At 39.6% G+C, this 24,281-nt stretch overlaps 1 pseudogene; it reads left to right on the top strand.

Moving 5' to 3' along the window:
- The first annotated feature begins 19,533 nt into the window (after positions 1 to 19,533).
- Positions 19,534 to 21,092, top strand: LOC145401284 (uncharacterized; annotated as a pseudogene).
- Positions 21,093 to 24,281: the final 3,189 nt, after the last annotated feature.

Genomic DNA, 24,281 nt, shown 5'->3' with positions numbered 1-24,281 from the left:
TGTGTGTCGACCACACCTGCTTTACTGCACTGCATCTCTACCTCGTTCATTAAGTCTAGTAAGCACATTCCAGGGATGTACGCGATTGTTTTGGCGATCTTAAGGGTTCTATCAGGTAATTTACACAAGGCAGCTACATAACCAATGATGTCCACGACGAGGTCTGGGGACATCTTTCCATCATCTGTTATCCACTTAGAATTCTCCAGAGTAGCTAATAGGGTTCTCTTGATTGTGGAGACATCAGCAGTTATTTCACTGAGCACATGGTTTGTAGTGTGCTCCCTTACAAGATCTACAATTTTATGTAATTCTGGAATTATACCTGGCAAGAAGTTCATACCTCCAGAAAATTTCTTCAGAAATTCAGTTTTAAATTCATCATATGTCCTAGCACGATGTAGCTTATCGGAGCGCAATAAATTGCTCGCTGGACATCTTTCCTGGCTTATGCAAGATGAAAAAATAGCAATTTTCTCTTGTTCATCTAGTATGTGGCGCTTGATGAACATTTGTTCGCACTGACTGATTAATGAAATGACATCAATGCGATCCTTGTCTGTGCCAGAGAATTTTGGGGCAGTCTTATCCTCGTGATACACAAAAACGTGAGGTGTGGTTTTTAGATCAGCAGTATTTGTTTCTTGATTCATATTTAATGATTGCCCTGTTAATTCAACTTGTACGAGTTTATCGTTATGTGAGGGAATGGTAGAATATGTATGACCGGACCGGTGAACCCTGTTAAGTATATTGGCATACGTATTTAAGGCAGCTGCGAAGTCGATACTCTCAACGTCTGAAGGGGTTTCCCACTCATCATCCGAAACTCCCGTATTTGTTTCCTTATCTATAACGTGTGGTGTGGGTTGTACAATGGGTGGGCTGTCTCTTAATTGTGAGTCTGATGTTGTGGCAATTTGTGTGTCATCTGGTATTAACGTGGGTGGTTGCGAAAATATTCCTGTCATTAAGATATGATGTTATGAAATACGCCTCTTGTTTATTTATGTCCTAGCAAACTAGATGATTAAATAAGTTGAATATAGCTAATTTTAGCACTGAGAAGAAATGAGCAAGTATAATTTTACCCACTTGATACAGATCGTAGAGGTGTGTCGATACAAAAGTCGATCTCGGAAGAAAATACAGGTTTGATTGAAGATCTCTTGATAATTCTAGTGGTGTGTTGATGGACGATATTACTCAGGAAACTCCATGGCCTGGTATTTGTAGTGGTTAACGGCTGTCCCAGGCAAACCTCAACATAGAACGTCGAATTTCCAACTTAACTGTGAAAATAAGTGAATATGAGTAGGAGCTATGTGAATAATGAGTAATGAGTAGTGGGTGAGAAGTGCCTGGTGTCCGTCACACGTTGCTTGGCATGGCAGACTCGCGTTGTGATGTCATCTCAGCACATGGTGACGTCGGCTTCCCACACTGGTAGCTGTGGTGAGTGAATGAGTAGCGATGAGTAACTTGAGTGAAGACGAGTGAGTAAGATGAGTTGTAAATCGTGTCTCACTCTTCGTTTGTTTGTTCCCTTTATTCTATGTGGAAGTTTTCTCTGTCCTTTTCTCTAGTGATTTATTCGTTGTGGGATGAAGACTGCCGCTACTTGTAGGTGCGTGTAGAAGATTATACAGACGACGTAGAGTTGTTAATTGTAGTTGATTGTAGATGGCTGTAGACTTTGTAGAACTGAAGCTAACCTTGTAGTCTCGGTTGCTTTTGTAGAAATTTGCTTTTAATTCGGAGACGATGTCCGCAGATTTGCTGGTTTGTCGTTAAGCTACTTGCAAGGCGTCGAGTGATCTCTTGACCTCTGCATCAGCGTAATGATCTGGGAGACGGAGGGGCAGGAGCTGATATTGTTGGTTGTTGTCAATCTTGATATTTTGTAGGAATTTAATGTTGATTCGTAGACGAGGTTCGTATACGTTCGCTGCTACCAAATGTCATAAAGACTTTGTAGTTAATTGTAGAGAAGTATATTTTAGACTTGTGGTCGAGCGGCTTTTATATCTTGTAGTAGTTTCCCCACCAGATGTCATGTAGTGACGGGAGAGGTAAAGAATAGTATGGGACTATTTTTATTTGTCTTGGAAATATTAAACAGGTATAATAGTATAAGTCCTGGGTAGCTACCTCCCTGTCTCGCTATCTCTCTCTCTCTCTCTGTTCTAAAGCTAATCTCCGTCTCGACCTCTCTATAGGGTCGCTTGTCTCCTTCTAAACTCTCTTTCCTCACATCTCGTGTAGTAGGGTGTGTGTGTCACGTATCTTCCTCATGGCAACAGAACTTTCTCACGAGAGGACTGCTGACAGCTAACTGAATCATCTCCTTACTGGCCGCTGTCGTCAGCTTTCCCCCGTGTAAGCGTTTAGCGCTGCTCGCTTCTCGCAAACACAACACCTTCTCATCATTTGACTTCCTGCTTCTATCTGTCTCTCTATCTATCTATTTATCTATCTATCTATTATGTAGTCCTATATATATGGTTAACTGCAATAGCCTCTATTAACACGAAATTAGCAAGAGTAAATTTATCTAAGTCAGCCCTGATAAAATGACAATACTGGATAATACTCAGTGAATGCAAGATATATCATTACAGATACAAAATACTATTAATAATGGCTGATAGTAAAACTTTACACTAAGCACAAAAACCTCACTAGGCCTACAAATTAACACCTTATGTTATACAGTACAAGAACAAAATGTAATAACACTCATACTCAAATTACACAGCTGCTAGATGGTTGGAGACTTCCTGATAAACTCACAATAATAACTGTACAGGGGAGGACAGAGATGTGAACAAAATGAGGAGTAGATCTAAGTGGCAATAATGCAGAGACTGAGCTCATTATATAGGGGCCAGCAGAGCTTGATACAACTTGTAAGAAGGACGCGCAAATGAAGCCATGGGAACAAAGAGTTGACAATCCCGCTCTGAACAACAGAAAGGACGACTTACTCTACTATAACGGTAGAAGGGGGGGACTGAGGCAGAACACGCTCGTGATCAAACATGCAGCATACTGTGCATTAAAATTACACAAAGGATGATGAAATCATAGGCTATGTAACACCTCCCCACAAAGAAAAAGAAATTTACAAAGGAAATTTCTTATTACTCTAAAACAATCTGTCTAAAGTCTAGATAAGCAATCTGCAATAACATTTTCTTTCCCCTTGACATGTTGTATGTCTAATGAATACCCCTGAAGAAGTAGACTCCATCTTGTCAATCTCTGATTTTTATCTTTAAACTTACTAAGGAATTTCAGTGGGTTATGATCGGTATAAATAACTATAGGGTCAAAACCAGAACACAAATAAAATGAAAAATGCTGTAAACCCAAAATCAAGGCCAAAAGCTCTTTCTCAATAGTTGAGTAGTTCTTTTGAGGTGGAGTGAACTTACTGTAGTAAGATACAGGGTGTTCAATACCCTGATCATCCTCTTGCAGCAAAACAGCCCCAGCTCCTGTATCACTTGCATCAACAGCCATCTAAAAAGGCTTAGCAAAATTTGGAGTAGCGAGCACTGGCTGACTTAATAGGATAGCTTTAAGTTTGCTGAAAGAGGATTCACAGTTATCGGCCCAGACAAATTTAACTCCCTTTTTCAGTAGGTCTGTAAGTGGTGATACAAGAATAGAAAAGTTAAGAACAAATCTCCTGTAATAACCTACCATTCCCAAAAATCTTTGCAGCTCTTTCCTACTTTTAGGTCTGGGAAGATCACTTATAACCTGAATCTTAGCTCCTGGTGGTGCAACATGTCCATCACCAATTACGTACCCAAGGTACTGAACTTTAGCTTGACCAAACTCACACTTTGATAAATTAGCTACAAGATTAGCCTGAACCAAACGCTCAAGAAATTTACTGACATGGTATAGGTGATCTTTCCAGTTGTCACTGAAGATTAATACATCATCAATATAAACAACACACCCTGCCAAACCCTCTGTTACAACATTCATGAGCTTCTGAAAAGTGGCTGATGCATTCTTCATACCATATGGCATTACGGAACATGCAAAAGTCTTTCCTAGTGTTATAAAACATGAGATCTCCCTAGCACGTTCAGTCATAGGTACTTGCCAGTATCCCTTTAACAAATCAAACTTACTTATGTACCTAGCCTTTCCGATCTTGTCTATGCAATCTTCCACACGAGGGAGAGGGTAAGTGTTTGTTTTGGTTATCTGATTAACACGTCTGTAGTCGATGCAAAGCCGCTGTGACCCACCTGGCTTAGGGACTAGTGTGACAGGAGAACCCCACTCGCTCTGACAGGGCTCAATCATCTTGTGGTCCAACAGGTAGCCAAGCTCCTTCTGGATGAGAGGAACTTTCACTGGGTTCACACGGTAAGGAGGCAGTTTAATTGGCTTTGCGTCTCCAACATCGACATCATGCATCAACACAGTGGTTCTTCTTCGAGTGGCACGGAACACTTGCGGGTACTCCTGCAGTAATGCCGAAAACTCCTGCCTTTCCTCGGGAGGTAGATGAGAAAGCTTAGTCTGGAGATCATTCATGATATCAGGAGTCTTCCCCAAACTATCACTCAGGCTCATACTGCATGGGAGAGCTTCACTTGCAGACTCGGGTGGAACAGCTACAGTGCAGACTGGATTATTTTCGTCCCGCCTGTGATATAACTTTAGCATGTTGATGTGACATAGTTGCTTGTTCTTTCTACGATCTGGTGTGGCGATGACATAGTTGACTTCACTGAGTTTCTTCTCCACGAAATAAGGACCACTAAATTTGGCTTGAAGAGGATGCCCATGAACTGGTAGCAGAATCAAAACCTGATCTCCTGGCTGAAAGTGGCGTAACCTGGACTTCTTATCATACCAAGTCTTCATCTTCTCCTGAGCAGCTCCTAAATTCTCTCTCGCCAGCTGTAAAGCAGTGGACAGCCGTTCTTTGAACTTCATCACATACTCCAGCAGGTTGACGTCATCTTCCTCCGACAGCCAGCATTCCTTGAGTAGCTTAAGGGGTCCTCTTACTTCATGGCCAAACAGTAGTTCAAAAGGTGAGAAGCCCAGTGATTCATTTGGAGATTCTCCTGCGGCAAACACAACGAATGGAAGACCTTTATCCCAGTCTTTCTGATGTTCCAAACAGTATTTCTTGAGCATCGATTTGAGTGTTTGATGATATCTCTCCAACGCTCCTTGGGTCTGGGGATGGTAAGCTGAAGACATGATCTGGGTGATGCCCAACTCTTTCAGAGGCTGCTTGAAAACATTTGACATGAAATTACTTCCCCGGTCTGACTGTACCTCCTTGGGCAGACCAAACTTTGTGAAGAACCCTAGCATTTCCTTAACCACGTTCTTTGCCGAGATATTTCTAAGTGGAATGGCTTCAGGATAACGAGTAGCCATATCAATCAGGGTCAACACATAAGAAAATCCTGAAGAAATCTTAGGAAGAGGGCCCACACTATCCACCAACACACGGGTGAAAGGCGCCTCAAAAGGAGGAATGGGAACTAGAGGTGCAACCTTTTCGGTCTGATTACACTTCCCCACAACTTGACAGGTGTGACAAGACTTACAATACCAGGAAACATCCCTGAAGATACCTGGCCAGTAGAAGTGTTTCAAAATGCGTGCCACAGTCTTCCTCACTCCAAGGTGTCCTGCCAAACTGGAATCATGAGCCACTCTAATGATATCCTGCCTACAAACATGAGGGATGACAACTTGATGTACAACCTCCCATTCACAGTCGGCTGATGCTGTTGGGGGTCTCCACTTCCTCATAAGTACTCCTGACTTTACATAATAACAAGTAGAAGCACCGGCTGACTCTTCTTCACTGTAAGCAGAGTTAGCTAGACCTTTCAACTCAGGGTCAGCAACCTGCAACTCAACCAACTCTTGACGAGACAAATTATCAACACCACGGGGTACTGCCTCATCTGGTGAGTGGTCCAAATTAGCAAGAAAAGTGTCAGCTAGGATAACATCATCATCATCATTATCCTCCAAATCACCAGTAACTTTAGACTTAGCCCTAGTGACAGCACATGCAGGGAACACATCAGGGACATCACAAACCCGGGACGCAGCCACTGGCTCACTAGACAACTGAGGAGCTGGACACACTTGACCTCCACCAATATCATTTCCAAGTAAGAAAGTTACACCTGACATTGGGAGTGGCTCAACCAACCCAACCATAACGGAACCATTAGCAAAACCAGACTCTAAATTCACTCTGCACAGAGGGACAGAGAAGTAATTATTCCCTACACCTTGTAAGATTACAGTTTCATCAGAGGAATTAACATTAGAGCCTAGAACACTGGTCAGCATAAGGGATTGGCAAGCACCTGTATCACGATATATTTTAACTGATTTCCTGTTATTACTGTCCAGAAGACTGACAAATCCATCAGACAGGAAATTAGCACATGAACTCTTGAGAGTGTCATCCACGTTACTGCTCAAAAGAGGAGCTCCATCATGAGAATTTAAGTTACCCCTCAAAGCAGGTTCAGTTAACTCAGTTAAAGAATTCTGGGAACTCTCAATGGTGGACACTAGACCAATTGACTGAATATTTAAAGACTCCTTTTTGTTCACATCACGCTGTCTCCTGAAACATTTCTCCGTAGTATGACCAAGCTTACTACAATAAGTACATTTACTTTTCTGAAATCTAGAGGTGAAGCTGGTATTTACTTCCTGAGAAACATCATCTTTATTCTCTTTCCTGTTACCTGTACTCTGAGTAGAGGCAACGTACTTACTCTCAGCTTTCCTTTTTTCTCTAGAATATCTCTTGTGAGTGAGAACATATTCATCAGCTAAAACTGCAGCGTCAGACAAATTTTCTATTCTTTTCTCATCAAGATATAGGCTTACATCTTTATAAATACACCTCTTGAAGTCCTCCAGCAAAATTATCTGCTTAAATTTACCAAAATCAGAATCCACATTCTTAGAATTTAACCACTGCTCTAACCGATCTTCTTTGATTTTTGCATACTCAACATGGGATTGCTTAGCTTGCTTGTAAGTTGTCCTAAATTTTACTCTATAAGCTTCAGGAACAAGCTCATAGGCCTTAAGAATCAAGCTCTTAACTACATCATAATTATCAGATTGATCCTGAGGCAAAGATGCATAAGTTACTTGAGCTTTACCGGTGAGAACAGTTTGAAGGAGTACTGGCCAATACTTTTTGGGCTAATTAAAACCTGTAGCTACCCTCTCAAACAACTGAAAATACTTTGTTAAATCAGATTCATTAAAAGGAGGGACAAGTTTAACATTTTTAGCCACATCAAAATCATCAGAGCTAGATGATCCAGTTCCACCTTGTTTCATGCGATACTCATGGTCTTCCTGAATCCTAGCAAGTTCAACTTGTGCGTGAAGCTCAGCCTCCTTAACACAAGCCTCCTTAACCTGAGACTCAGCCTCCTTAGCACGTGCTTGAAATTCAGCTTCCTTCACACGAGCCTCCTGCAGGGCTAGCTGTAACTTAGCTAATTCAATCTGCGTTTGCTCATTTGGAGGAGTTACATTAAACAAACTTTCATTAATCATTTCAACAATTTGATCTTTAGAATGATGAGAGCGAACAGCAATTCCCAATTGTTGAGCAACAAGCTTAAGTTCATTCTTTGTTCTGTTTTCTACATCACACATTGTTTGCACATTTGACAAAAAATCTTTGGCTTCATCAAGCGTAGTAATAGTAGACATCATGAATAAATCACAGTCACAAAATATCAAGTAATATCCTTATGATAATATCCTGAATATCCTGATATGAGGTTGCCAAATTTATGTTATGGAACAGAGAAAGATAATGTACACTTTAAGTGAGAATACTAAAAATCACTACTGTCCCGTAAAGGTCCAGGTTCAAAATAAAAGAGTTAGGTAAAATTACAAGTTAAAGTTTAATGCTCAAACTAACAACAAAACATTCAGGACTCATAAGGATAATGTAATGGCAAAAAAAAAACAGGTTAAATATATGGTTAACTGCAATAGCCTCTATTAACACGAAATTAGCAAGAGTAAATTTATCTAAGTCAGCCCTGATAAAATGACAATACTGGATAATACTCAGTGAATGCAAGATATATCATTACAGATACAAAATATTTTTAATAATGGCTGATAGTAAAACTTTACACTAAGCACTAAAACCTCACTAGGCCTACAAATTAACACCTTATGTTATACAGTACAAGAACAAAATGTAATAACACTCATACTCAAATTACACAGCTGCTAGATGGTTGGAGACTTCCTGATAAACTCACAATAATAACTGTACAGGGGAGGACAGAGATGTGAACAAAATGAGGAGTAGATCTAAGTGGCAATAATGCAGAGACTGAGCTCATTATATAGGGGCCAGCAGAGCTTGATACAACTTGTAAGAAGGACGCGCAAATGAAGCCATGGGGACAAAGAATTGACAATCCCGCTCTGAACAACAGAAAGGACGACTTACTCTACTATAACGGTAGAAGGGGGGGACTGAGGCAGAACACGCTCGTGATCAAACTTGCAGCATACTGTGCGTTAAAATTACACAAAGGATGATGAAATCATAGGCTATGTAACAATATATATATATATATATATATATATATATATATATATATATATATATATATATATTTTTCACCTCTACCCCCTGGCCGGAGGGAAGTCGTAGCCACGGTTTAATTCGACTGGTGACCTGTTGTTCAAAGTTAAGATGGCAACTGAACGTTTTGCTGGAGTAAACAGGCTCCGAACGACCACCAGCAGTTCTACGTTCGGTGTGAAACCTTGGCTACTGCTCCTTTAAGCAGCAGTCAGTAAGCGGAAGCTGTGCCTTGAGAGTGGACTACCTTTCTCTACCGAGCCAGAATTTTAATGTGCCTAAATATGGCAAAGTTGGTGATCATCAGGCGGTGCGAGGAAGAGCAACACTGGAAAACACGGAAATAATAATATTTCATTTTGCTAGACTGTACAACAACACGAAAGACACCGAGATGTAGTGGGTGATGAAAGGTGAACGAAAACTGAGGGAAACATAGCTAGAATGAAGTTGTACTGGTGGCACGATAAGAGAAGTTACCAGGAAATTGGATTTTGAAACAAGTGAGATAATGATGAAGCTTTGGCGAGAGAAATGTGGAGGAGAGAAGTGATAAGAAACGAGTGGTGGGTATATATGGATGCAAAAGGGGTCTGAAATGGAGCATAACGAAGAACCAAATAAATCTCATGGGAAAACGAAAACAAGACAGAAAAGCGTATATTGAGAGAGAGAGAGAGAGAGAGAGAGAGAGAGAGAGAGAGAGAGAGAGAGAGGAAAAAATATATATATCACTTAAAGGGATTCGGAAGGCGAAAGCATCGGAAAGCAGGAAAGGACTGAGAATAAGTACAGTATATACAAGAGATGGGAGTGGAACAAAAAGGACCATAGGATCGAGGCGTGAAGAGGACTGGAAGGGAGGAAAAGAAAGAGGAGAAGTCGTTGCCGAAGAAAAGAAACGGAAGAAGAGAGAGACTGAGATCAGATGTAGTTGATGAGACGCATAAGGCGGAAAGAATGTAGTTATTAAAAGTCTCGTGAGAATTTTAGTCTTTGAGCCTGAGGACGTATTTTTTTGGTCTGTTCTTTCTGTCTCCTGCTAATTTCATTCGCATTCTGATAAACTTTTGGAATTGAAACAAAAGCATTCGGGGGCCGAATGCTAATCTCCCGCCAAAATATATTGTTGGCTAGCGTATTGGCTACTTACAGACCAATGTAAAGAAAATTTGCAATACGCTGCGGAATGATTCATTCACTGGGTTTCACAAAAGCCAATCCATATTAAGAATTATATGTCGGCTGGCATTCGGTCTTTGATCAAATCCTCACCAAAAGTACTACGATTCTGCATAACTACGTTGTTGCTATTTCTTGAAGGTTTGGTAAAAAATCGTATCCCCATCATTTTTAGATACTTTGACAACACACACACACACACACACACACACACACACACACACAAACTATATCGCCTCGCATTGCTAAAGGTGGACGATAATGAATATAACATGTGCTGACTTCACTAGCCATTTTCCTACTGTGGCTTTCCTATGCTGAATAAAGGCCCGTTATAGTGTAAAAGAAGAAACTGCTCGGTCGCCAATACACACATACATTTTCCCGTACTGTGTACACAATTATGCTGACAAGTTGTCACGTGATAATGAATACAGCGAGGACAGAGGACGTATTCTGTACTTTTGCCTTGATCATAGTACCCCAGATGGTTTTATTCAGCTCATGAGAGACTTTCGAAATATCAGAGATAAATGAAGTCTTCATTTACTTTTCTGGTCTTGGGCTTTCTGAAGCAGAATAAAACAGTTGCAACAGTAAATATAAAATTCGAGACTCAGGAGACGATAACAGTTACAGGTCGACGAGAAAATTAATACAGGTATGACATGAGTTAGTGACGGTTTGTGTGTGTGTGTGTGTGTGTGTGTGTGTGTGTGTGTGTTAACAAAATAGATCAGTTTTTATACGATTCAAACCAAACTTGGAGGAAGGGTTGAGTGCCAGACATTTTAAAATTAAAGATTAAAAGTTTAGGTCTCAGTCTATATCAAACGCTGACCCAGCATACTTAATGTAAACAGATCTGACCAAATTTAGGGTAAATAAGGGAGTAAACTGTAGCTCCAGTCTAACAGGGACTTAGTACTGAGGTAGATAGAAAGCTGGTGAAATGGAGAGCTGGATCTCCCGTTGTAACAAGGTCAAGAAAAGTTTCTGACCTCCCCTATTTTCTGGGACTTTTCATGTTTCAGTAGCACGGGGAGGAGGCCACCATACTCTGTTGTACACTGTCTACTACCTGTTTACTCCAAACACATTACACGCCAATTTTCTTGTTCCAAAATCTGCACAAAATGGCATCTCAACACCCAGCCTCAAGAGTTAGAGGAGGGAAGGGGTGCGGTTGGACCATAAATACCCCCACCATCCTCCCCTTTCCTGGTGACAGCCAAGTGAGATGTACTGGACTATATTCTGACTCACTCTTTGTTGATTTCTGCAACATTCGTGGCCTTTCGTCTATTTTTCTCTCCGTTGAACACCACCTTTCTTCCTCTAAACCTCACTTTCTTTTCCTCACTGAGACTCAGCTCTCTGAAATGACTGATAGCAAACCCTTCTCTGTATCGTACTTTCTCATTACTCATATCAAAGCTGACGGTGGTTTATGTGTGTATGTTTGCAACAACATATCTTGCTCTTGTGGCGCAAACTTTGAATCTACTAAATTTTCTACACTTTGGGTTCGGCTATCCTATCATTCTCTAAGCAAATACGTTTTTCTGTGGGCTTATTCCCTGATTCTGTTGACTATGCAAAATTCTTATCTTACTTCTCTACTCCACTTAATTTTTGATTCTCTGAAATCGCCAGTTTAGGTGATTTCAATGTTCAGCACGACCTTGATTCTCCTTTCCATTTACTGATCAACTAGGTCACCGAGACTGCATCCTTTCTGTCCTTAATGACCGGGAGGGCATGGCAGCACTCTTCCCATTCCCCTGTCCACCTTGGAATGCGTTCAAGCATACTTGACCTTTTGCTTACAATTAATCATTCTACTTACTTTGTTAATATTTTCATTTTACTGGGCTTCTCCTATCACAGTCTTTTAACTTTAACCTGTCCTGTTGCTCTAGTAGGGCCTGTGGATCCTCCAAAGAAGCAACAGTTATGGCGCTTTGAAACTGGCATTTGGTAGGCTCTCGGCACAATACATTTATTATTTTCCTGGGAATTATTATTGCTTCACTCACTAAAATCCATCTAAGCATGCCTCAGGCATTACGGAAGGTATTCGCTTGGACATGGAAACACACATTCCATTCTCTTAACCTGTCACTAATGCAAAAAAAAAAAAAAAAAAAGTTACATCGTGTTTGAGCTAATGCTGCCCACAACAAAGAGGAGGCCTACAAATGGTGCCATTGCCCTCCCATCCCTTTATCCCGTCTCTTTTATGTTTCTGCCTGGAATCGTGATGTCTGTTCTTCATTCTGCTAAGAATAATTAAAATCAAACTAAATGCTCTGAATCTCCGACTTAGATTATTCGTGCTTCTTCTAGCACCTTGACAAAAGCTCTTCTAACAACTTTATTTCATAATCCTTCCCTCTTCTCTTCTGTTCTGATGGCTCTGTGGCTGTTCTTCAACTGATAATGCAACATTCTTCGCCCAGTCTTTCTCCTCCAACTCCACTTTGGACGACTACAGTCTGTTCCTCAATCTCTTCTCTCCCCCCCCCCCTCTGGCTAATTCATGACTGATACTACAATTTCTGTAGTTGATGTAGCCTAGTTCGTGCCTTTACTGGCCTCAGTATTAGCAAGGCGTGCAGGCCTGGTTGGGTCCCTTCTGGTGTTCTCCAGAACTGCTTGTGTGCTTACACCCTGCCTGTATAAGTTCTTTCGCCTTTCACGATCAATTTGTACCTTACCTTCTTGCTGGAAGTCTACTCTCATTCAACCTATCCGGAAGATAAGTGACCATACCCAGCCTCTTACTGACTCCTTTGAAGCTTTCTCTCTTTGCCACATTGTCGCATCTTTATCTCTATTCTGTCATTACTTCAATGGTCATTGTTCTTCTGAACTGTCTACTAGCATCCCTCCTGCTTTACCTGGATACATAGCACTCATCTCACAGCGAATTCTCACCCGTTTTTATTCAAGCTCTCTAATGCAGGAATTACCTGTAAGTAATACGTCTAATCTGTCATGTATGGAACAGGCCAACTCTGGTACTACTGTATGTTCTGTCAGTATTTTCTTCTGCCTATGATCTCCAGTCTTGTAAGTTAATGTGTCCATATCTCGAAATTACGGGAATCTTGATTTTGTTGGTTTCTAACCTATGGTTTCTTCTTTCTTACAGTAAAAAAAAAAAAAAGAAAAAGAAAAAAGAAAAAGAAACTTTGGCGTATGTATGAGAGTAAAGTGGAAATTGAGTGATTCAATTTGAAGGCAATCAAAGGTCAAATTCTCAAGTAAAGGTTAAATATTGAGCCGTGTGTGTGAGTTGTAAAAACGTAAAAAGTTTTAATCCGATTTAAAATAAACATGAACAAATTTAGGGCATCCAAGGAGTAAACCCAACGTTTTCTTAGAACAGTAAGTCAAAGGTCAAGGTTACAGAGCAAGTTCAACTTTAAAAAGTTTTCTCTGATTTAGATCAAACTTTGGAGAAGGAGTGAGGACTAACGACAAGAACAAAAAGCCTCTATATTGAGAACAATCAGTCAAAGGCCAGTGTTGCAGCACAAAGTCAGCTCAGCTGATCTGATATGATTTGAACCAAACTTAGTGGAAGAGTTAAGGATTAAACAAGAACAAGAATGAAGAGAATTAGTTCTGAGAACAATCACCCAGACCTCACAAGGTCTGTGTATGAGCAAAATGCGTAAAACAGTTTTGATCAGAACTGGACTTCTCTTGACAGATAAGTTAAGGATCACCCAAGAAGTTGAAATACTGTTTTATAGACCCACGCCAAAGTCGTATAGGAAGGCCAGCTGAACTTCTTTTATCCCATCTACAGTAATCTTTGTGGAATGCTTCAAGGTGAAACGAGGACACACAGTCGATTTTGAGAATCACTCAGAGGCCAAGGTCACAGAGAAAGGTCAAAGTTCAAGATTACTAGGCAACGTCAGAGGAAAAAGTTTGATTTGATTTAAACCAATGTTGGTGGAAGGGCTAAGGTTTAGGTGAAAATGAAGTATATCGATTTTGAGAGTAATCTGTCGAAGGTCTAGTTAACAAGGTAATGTCAAACACTCGACCCATAGACCACTTGGTGACGACTTCGGTGCACGCACACACACACACACACACACACACACACACACACACACACACACACACACACACACAAATAGATAGATAGATAGACAGATGGACAGATATAGATAGATAGATAGATAGATGGATAAATATAGATAGATTGATTGATAGATAGACAGATAGATAGAGAGAGAGACTAGACAGACAGACAAACAGATTTGTTTTATATATATATATATATATATATATATATATATATATATATATATATATATATATATATATATATATATATATATAATATAATATAATATATATATAATATAATATATATATATATATATATATATATATATAGAGAGAGAGAGAGAGAGAGAGAGAGAGAGAGAGAGAGAGAGAGAGAGAGAGAGTGTGTGTGTGTGTGTGTGTGTCGCTATCTCTTCATGATTTCATTCAGCTTGGGAAAGCCTTCATCACTGAAAAGGTTACTAAAGCATGTCATCGAAAAGCCTCTCCAGAGTCAACTAACGTCAGCATGTGATAGATAGAACATTTTAAAGCTGGCGTCAAGGGCATAAGAGGACAACAACAGAAGGTGAGAAAGCCAGTGTGAGACAGACGTGATGCAAGGCTCTTCCCACTGGCTGATCATAGAGTGGGAAGCACCAGCATATGTGGCGTTATGGGCACCGCCACAACCCGTTGGTTGTGTAGGCCAGCGTGTATAACTTTGGAAATGGAGAGGAAGCGACATAGTATAAGTGGATTAGTTTTCAGAAGGCAATATATATTAAGCCATTAGACCAGATGAACCTGGATATATTGTTCGTTACTCAGTTGTACTAGATGCCATTCCTATGTTGAATCAGTTATTCTTTAAGTTGACTTAAAGACAAAATGTGACAGGCATTATAGACAGTTTAACGGAAATGGTTGTGGATTTTTTTTAATGTCCTTGTCACAATAAAATTTATGGCTTTTACGGATTTGGTTCCTTCTCATTGTCAATCCACTTCGATCCAACGACGCATAAGAAAAAAAAAAAATCTTTCTGGCAAAGAGTTTAGCTCAGTTTAGGAGAGACTTCGATTTCGAAGAGTTTGAAATGGCCTAAATGAAATATATATAATAAATTCTCTAATACGGGAACATGTTCAGCCTAACATACTCGTAGTCCTATAATAGCAGGTAGGGGCAAAACTGTAAGTCACAAAAGAAGGAGCATCGCAGAAGGAGCGGTCATGCTGAATAGAGGTAAGCAAATAACCTGAAGGAAAAAAATACTAATAAATACTTATGAACCTTGGAACCCAATGAAAATGCTGGAAAAGACCAAACGATTATCCTGCCCTTTTCTGCTTGCCCTGCCCTGCTCTGGCCTGATCATCTCTGCAACCATTCCCAATATGAGAGAAGGACTGGTGCCTCTCGCATAATTCTGGACTCGAAATCCCTTTCATGGAACGGGAATTGATTTGCGCACTTAATCGTAACTCATATTAACGATCTTTATGAGACACCTCCATAACACCATGCCCTTTAAAGTTCTCTCATTTTTTCAGTAGTAATTTACATATATGTTCTTGACACTACTGCATTATGACTGATAAAAACAAAGTTCAGAAAACCTCCGCGCTTTTTTCATTTTACGGAACTCCGTGGAATGTTAACGTGATACAGGGAAAGAAATACAGAGACAAAAAGTTACTAAGCAAGACATGTCACATGACAACGGCATAGTAAAATATTTATCATTCATGCAGTATGGTTAAAAAAAAAAAAAAAAAAAAGATGCTTTGCTTTATAATAAAACACTGCCACATTTTGCTGCTCTTTTTTTTTTTTTTTTTTTTTTTGTATGTTGGGTGTGTTTCAAGCCAACTATACGTGTGACTAAGGTCTTTACAGCAGTACTTCCCAAACCCATGGTCGCGACCCAGATGAATGATGCTCCTGACGGTCGCGGTATGTTTTGAAAAATAAATAAATAAATAAAGATTTATTGATTATTATATTAAAGTCAAATTAAGTAAATTTTATTCAATGAATTTTACTGAAATTTACTTTAAGCTGTCCATTGCATTTAATCCAATGCATTTTATTCGATAACACTAAATGAAGAAACACTGAAATTATGTTTCCGCCCTGAGGGTTGCCAGGCCAAAAAAAATTCGGTGTTCAGGGTCGCGGCCAAAAAAGTTTGGGAAACACTGTCTTTACAGAGATACAATTTATTTTCTCGTGTGATCTTGCTGCTCCGAAACTAACTTATAAATCCTTAGTATCCTATGTTGCTCACTATTATATTTTATAACTAAGTGCATCTCATCTTTTTGCTGAAATACATTTAATCAGAGTTGAACTAAATTATGTGTTCTATCATATCGAGCACTGTCTACCACCTTTTCTCTGATTCATATGTCATAAAAGACTTTGTAGTTACTTGTAGAGAAGTTATATATATATTAGACTTGTGGACGAGCGGTTGTTATACTTGAGTAGCTTTGTAAGTAGATAATCTTCTTTCCCATTTGTCATGTAGTGACAGGAGAGGTAAAGAATAGTATGGGACTATTTTTATTTGTCTTGGAAATATTAACAAGTCTCTCACTCACGAGTGAGTATGAGCAGAGTCCCTGTCTCCCTGTCTCGCTCTCTCTCTCTCTCTCTCTCTCTCTCAAGTTGCTAAGCCCTTCTCCCTGCGACCTGTCTGTTCTATGGCTAGCTTCCTTCTGAGCACTCTTTCCTAAATTCTGGTGAAACAGGAGTCGTATCACGTGTGTTCCCTGTGATTGGAAAGTTCTAGAAGCCTGTGTGTGAGTATGTGTGTATGTGTGTGTATGGTCAACAAGGCTTTGTTCACCGGTGAATTGCTGACAACTAACTGCATCATCTCCTTACTGGCTACTTCGTAATCTGTCATCAGCTTTTCTTCAGTGTAACTTGCAAGATCATTTCCCATTCCCAGGCTCGCATAGAGCTGTCTATCTATCTATTTATCTATCTATCTATTATGATTTGTAATTATAATATGGACTTATAACATATGCTCGGTCCACGCAGCTGAAGGTCCTCCGACAGAAATTATCATTGACACATGCTAATCTATTAGTACATAATATTGATTATAATATTGTATACATATAATATTTATAGTAAATAGTGATTATTTAGTAATATTACATTTTAAACAAGTTATATACATATTTGAATAAATGCATTAAAAGTAAATTATTTAACTGTAATACAGTATGTACTTGGGTTATTGTAGGGAAATGCATAATGCAAGAAAAAAAAATAGTTTAAAATTAAAAGATTATGGTAAGAGTTATTAATATTTCATTTAAAGATAATGGTACTGGTATGCCATACATGGGTCATTCTTCTTTGTATTTTTTTTTCTTTTTATATATATATAATTAATACTATATACAAATTATGTACACTTCATTCTGGGGGGTTAACTTGGATGTTAACTCTCCCCCCCACTAAATAATGACTCCAAATTAGCAATTCTTGCATGCATTCTGTGCATTGCGAACAGCAGTACTGCAACTACAATGCAGACCATTATAAAGACAGTAGGTGCTGGGCTATACACATAATATGGGTTGAACATACTCAAACTCAAATCTTCCCAGGGCCTCATTGTTTCATTGATCAGTTGCATAGTTTCAAACTTAGGTGAAGTCAACTTAATACTTGTGCTCATGTTTAAGTTCATATCAGGCAGTGGGTGGAAATGTTTGTGTGTATGATTGAGAATGGCGTAGTGATTGATGGTGGATAAAGTAGACATGGCTGGTGTAAATACCGCACAGTAGTCTGGTGCTATGTATAATCCTGATGCTGATGTATGAGATGGTGGTATATCTGGACAGACTATGTAAACTGATGTGTTATGAGGGAAATAAAAAAACTGTGAGTGTCCAATGCGTTGATGGTGTACAAGTTTATCTGGTGCAAAAGTGAAGTTGCAATGATGATGAATATTGTCATTTCTGATGATAGCCATTTCACAAGGGACTGTATCAGTAGGCTGAAACGTGAAAATGTACGCAGGACAAAGATGAACAGCATGTAAGGATGTGCGGCACTTTCGTTCAATCGTTGATTCACTTGCGAAAGTGACAGTGTCCCGTCTCTTGGAGACCATGATGAGTTCGGTGTCTGTGTTGATGTTGATGATGACCAAAGTGTTGTTATTTTTAAAGGGGAAGGGGTGTATTTGGTATACTGTGAACAGGTCTTCAGTTATGAATGGTACATGAACTACTACTGATGTTGGTGTTAGTGTTGCTTCTAAATATGGGTAATATTGCATGAACTCCCTACTGCGGAACAACGGCTTCAATTTATGTTTATGTATGCCTTGACTAACTATCTGACGTAGCTCATGAACTGGGAGTAAGTCAATTGTGATCTTGCCATCACCAGCATTCGAAATTCCTTGCATAAGTGCCCTGAAACGATCTCTAGTGTTCTCTAATTGTAGTAGAATCGTGTCAATATGTTCTGTGATGATGGAGAAGTGTTGGAAAAGTGTAACGTTTCCCTCCATTTCATTTATTTTATCTACTGTACACTCTCGAGAGCTATGTTTTCTGTTTTTTTCAGATTTTTCACAATTGTCTTCATTGCTGAGTTCTGTCCTGTGATGAATTTATCTTGGTATGTTAGTACCTGAGCTATCTTATTAAATTTGTTGTTTATTTCTTTAAGGTCATCCTCTGTAGCCAATCCAAAGATGTTTCCACGAACTGTGCCACCCAGGTCGAAGAAACCGCGCTTTTGGCGAGTACGTGTGATGTTGTTCCTGTTGCTCAGCACCTCCGTTCCATAAGATGGGAGATCTTGGATCATGATGAGCATAGTTGACTTTGCCTGTTCTAGTTTCCATTTCGCTAACTTTACCATTTCATTCACTTCCTTGGTGTTATGTGCTTGTGAAACATAATTTCCTATCATGAAGTCCAGAGTTCGCATCGGCGTCGCAAGCCTGTCTAGATAAGTAGGTCATTCGGGGTAAAAAAAAATTCGGGGGTAGTTGGGGTAAAAACAAACATAGGTCCATATATATATGTTGGGTTTTGGAAAAAAAAAAAAATTTGTGTCCCACAGATTGCCCACTCTATTAGCAACATTTCATGCAATGAACAGATTTTTCCCATTTCTTTTTCTATTATTTATCAATTTTTTTATGAACTACTGTGTTTTTTTTATCATTTTAACTTTTTTACTGTTTTTGGCTAATGTTCGATACGGGGAATGGTTATTGTAGAAAAGCTTCATTCTCTGCTTTCAGCTGTTGTAATGACATCAGTCTCTTCCCTCCCCTGCCGTGATTAACTTGTCTACTGCAGTATCCACCACACAGGTATGTTTTTTTTTACCCCGAGTTTTAGCATGAAAAAAGGTAAAAAAAAATTTTTTTACCAGTGTTTTTTTTTTACCCCATGGGGTAATAAAATTTCCCCCAAGGGTTAATAAAATACTCCCCATGGGGTAATTTTATTTCCCCCATAATGTCTTTTGTCATATATTGTGCAATCTAAAGTGACGTTTGAAAATTAAATCATAATGACCAATATCTAATGATGTTCTTGTCTTTCTCTGACAGCGTAACAATGCCGAGGACATACACCAAGAAACCAAAGTTGTACACTGAGGTATCAATTCAGGTGGCTATCGAGGAGGTGAATGCTGGTGCATCAGTGAAAAGCACAGCCTTCTTGGCTGTGTCGACATCGATGCTTCGCCAAAGATGTCTACATAATAAAGGGGTCATTGAACTGAAATCCAGAGGTCGTAAAACATTATTGCCCTTGGATGTAGAAGACAAATTAGCCTCATATGTTAAGCGCATGGCCGAACTTGGGTTTGGTCCCACTAAAGACGAGTTACAGGAAATTGTGTTTGAATATTTAGAAGCAAATGATTTAAGTCATCTCTTTAAATGGAAACGCCCGGGAGATGACTGGATTCAAAACTTTTTGAGCAGGCACAGGCTGTCATTAAAAAAGGCAGGATTGATGCAAATTGCACAGAAAAATGTGACCTCTGACCCCTTTGTGATTTATGGTTTTTATGAAATGTTAGAAGAACAGATAGAAAAACTAGGCATAGCAAATAGACCAGAGTGTGTCTGGAACTTAGACGAAAGTGGCTTCCCAACTGACCCCTCCTGGTGGAAAACGATAGGTGAAATAGGTAAAAAGACTGTACGAGTGTCATGTGGGTCAAACCGGGAAAACACAACAGTTCTGGCAGTCTGTTGTGCAAATGGGACTGCACTAGACCCCTTAATCGTTTTTAAGGGTAAAAGCATTATGTCCAACTGGCGGGGCGATGACGCACTGCCCAAGACATATTATGCAGTGAGTGACAGTGGATGGATGACCACCGCTATATTCCATGCATGGATGGAAGAGTTTGTGAAAGAGACCAAAGACATACGTCCACTTCTGCTGAATTTGATGGCCATCTCATGCATATGTCTGCTCTAACAATTGAACTAGCGATGCGTGAAGAGATCACCCTAATGAAGCTACCAGCCCACTGCACTGACGTCCTGCAGCCACTCGATGTAGCCTGCTTTAACCCACTTAAAAGCTACTATGAAAAAGAGCTCACAGCAAGAGTGCATCAAACAGGTGCTCGTGAGCCTTTGCAGAAGGCCACTTTTGTAAACTTACTGAGCAAAATATGGCCACAGGGACTGACTGAGAGCAACATAAAGGCTGGATTCAGAGTTACAGGGGTATTCCCAGTTGATGCCTCAAAATATAAGAAGGAACGCATTGACAAGGTTAAACTAGCCTCATACAACAAGTGGATTGCAGCTGGCAAGCCACTAATGGATGATGGGTCTCCTCTTCTCTCTAACCCACAAACACAGGATGTACAAGCTCAACTCTCTCCACCCAAACAACCACAAGGAGTTCAACGTTGTTTGGATTTCAGCTCCCCAGGCACCTCCAGTACTAGTGATAACTTGCTCACATCCCCCAAATCCCTGATCAAAGAGTTACAAAAGCATGCACCACAAGGGATGCGCTATGTTGTGACTCTGGTGCCAGAAGATGAAACCTCCTTTGAAGCAGTTATAAAAGCAAGAGGTCGCCCCAGCTCATCTACATCCCAGCCACAGAGACGTCATCGGATCTCAATGCTGGGGCTGTGCTGACCGATGCAAAGTTCCTCCAACAACAAGAAAAGAAAGAAGAAAAGATGAAAAGGAAGAAGACACAGCCAGCAGAAGAGAGTGACTCAGATGTAGATGACCCCCCACAAGTTGAAGAAAAGACAAAAAAGGAAGAAGACACAGCCAGCAGAAGAGAGTGACTCAGATATAGATGACCTCCCACAAGTTGAAGAAAAGACAAAAAGGAAGAAGACACAGCCAGCAGAAGAGAGTGACTCAGATGAAGATGACCTCCCACAAGTTGACTCTTCTTCTCATTCCAGTGGTGAACTGTCCGATATCAACGATGACAATCTGGTGACACTAGATAAAACTGTAAAGGCAGCATTGGAACGCAAAGAACTAAAGCGAGAAATGCCCAAGCGGCATGAGTTAAAGGTGGGCATGTACTATGCTGTCGTGTATGACAGGCCATCCACCTATTACTGGGGCAAGATATTAAAACTGTTTAGCGATGATGAGGACAGTGAGGACAATAAGGTTGAAGTTACATTCATGAAAAGAACTGTGCATTCTAGTAATCCTCAAGAGTTGCGTTGGTACTCGCCGCACACGGAGGATATTGATATTGTAGATGTGTCTCGCCTCCTAGCTGGCCCAGGCAAGCCTGAAGTGGAGGCAAAAGGGCGTGGAAAGGCACGATTTTATATCAGAGAAGAAGAAGCTAATTCTATGTTTAAAAAAGTTATGAAATTTGGTTTCCCTTCTCCCCAAAAATGTCAATAAGTGGAGTCAAGGTGTTTGTGATTTATAATTTTCTATTATATGTCATTATTAAGTGGTGTCAAGGTGTCAACAGAAAGATGAATCTGTGATTTAGATATGTTTTCTATTATCTGTCATTATATATATAAGTGGTGTCAAGCCAAGCCAAATATGAAACTGATTTTTATTTTCTACTAATTGAGACTACTAGTAATAGTGATAAAAATGTCCAAAAATGTCACTGGGATTGGACATAATACAAATATAACACATGTGAATGATGTGTGCCACCATTTAGCTGCAATGTAGAGGAACAGTATCAGTGTTAATTTCATTTTTCAGTGTTAACCCCTATGTTTTTTTTCACCCCGAGTGCGGTTGTTTTTTCCCCCATTGGCCGGGGTAATAAAAAATTTAGTTTTTCTTTATTACCTGGAAATTCTTATGAGGTACGTTAGATTTAATGGTGCTACATGAAGGCCTTATGGGTACTCTACCTAATGATATGTATCTTTTCTCCCAAGTATTACAAATGCCTGAGGCAAGCCAAAGTTAAGACAAACTGTCTTTTATTACCCCGAATTCATACAAGTACCCTAGACTTATTTCAGTACTCATGACGTCCTTAACGATTGTAGTCGTGGCCGTTGGAGCTATGAGGCATCCTTGTCGTACTATGTGTTGGGGGTCTAAGTGCGCATATCCTCTTGCTATGTAGAGGAGAATCCATAGCATAAGTCCCTTCATCGTAACCTACCGAAAAAAAAAATCTATTAATTTCCTAATATGGTCATGCTGTGGTCGATGATAGTGATAATGTGCGTTACGGTTGATTGTTATTTCATTTATAGAAGGAGTTTAAATCGATATTTAATTCTCGTAAATGATGTACTGTAGATGTGATTGGAACAGTTGCACCTATGTTCGATTGTTTGGTATATGACCTTAATTTCTTTTTGTAATCATTGTTGTGTTCTTGCTTGGTTTCTTGAGGTACGTTCACCTGTTCGGTTGTATCCGAGGCTGAATAATTATGGGATAATTCCCTTGAAACTCGTTTTAAATGGTCAATATGAACTTGTTTCTCCTCGCCACTTGAAAGTGACTTAAAACTTTGTTTGCTTTTATGTTAATTACTCTGTATGGGCCCTCAAATTTTGGGGATAATTTATTGTCTCTCGTATGAATGACACCGTAAACAATGTCTCCTAAGCTGATAGGTGAATCTTTTGCCTTCTTGTTAAATGCCTCCGTCATTTCTTCCTTGGCCATCGTTAATTGTTTTTTGACTCTTTTGTGAATATCCTGGAATTCACGTAAACAGAGTTTAGAGTAATCATCGTAATTGTATATAGGCATGCTGTCACCTTCTAGGAGCTCATATGGTAATTTTTTATCTGTGCCATATATAATGAAATGTGGTGTGTCACCTATGGAGTTATTTATAGATCCATTAATTGAGGCTTCTACTCTGGGAATCCAATCATCCCAGCTTGCATAATTTTCACTGAGAATGTGTCGTAGCACATCTAATACTTTTTTATTTTGTCTCTCTACCAACCCATTCGATGCTGGGTGATAGGCTAAAACGTTAACCTTTTTGATGTTGTATTGTTTACATATTTCTTGTAAGATCTCAGAATTAAATTCTCCTCCATTATCACTTATTAGTACCTTTGGGGTAGTAAAGCGACATATTACATTATCTGTTATTGCCTTTGCTACTGTCTCTGCTGTCTTATCTTTAATTGGAGCTAAAATGACATAACGGGAAAAATGATCCGTTGCTACGAATAAGTATAGGTTATTATTGTATGATAATGGCATCTTGAGTAAATCAACAGCGACAACGTCCCATGGTTGATGTGGTACAGGGTAATTACCCATCGGTGCAGGTGTGATTGGGTATCCTTTGTGTTTCGCACATGATTCGCATTTGTCTATATGATTGTTTATATCTTTTCGTAATGAAGGCCAGTAATATAACAGCTGGGCTTGGTTGAATGTCTTATCCTTTCCAGGATGTCCTGCATGTGGGCTGTCGTGTATCAACCGTAATACTTGGGGTATCATGTCATTAGGTACTACCAACTGGTTAGTATTTCTTTGGCGTTTTGGTTGTTTAGAGTTAATCTTGTATAATGTATTATTGACCATTGTGAATTGTTCAAGTGGGACATGCAGTTTGGGTAATTGTATGTCATCTCCACTTTCTAACTTGTATATAACTTTAGACCATATTGGGTCAAGTCTTTGTGCCTTTGCAATATCCTCGTGGTTTGGGATATTTCCTTTGAGATCTAACGCCGCGACCTGAACTGTGTTCGGGTTCCTAGATAATGTGTCAGCTACTATGTTCATTTTACCTTGTATATAATGAATTTGTACATTGTAGTTTTCAACTGTACATTTCCATCTTGCTCTCCTCCCAGAAAGGAGTTTTTCTTTAAACATACCAACCAGTGG

Source organism: Coenobita brevimanus, chromosome 55 (assembly GCF_032717465.1).
Source record: "Coenobita brevimanus isolate Jiangsu-jjx chromosome 55, ASM3271746v2, whole genome shotgun sequence".
Classification (NCBI taxonomy): Eukaryota; Metazoa; Arthropoda; class Malacostraca; order Decapoda; family Coenobitidae; genus Coenobita; species Coenobita brevimanus.
This window is presented reverse-complemented; position numbering and strand designations above follow the sequence as displayed.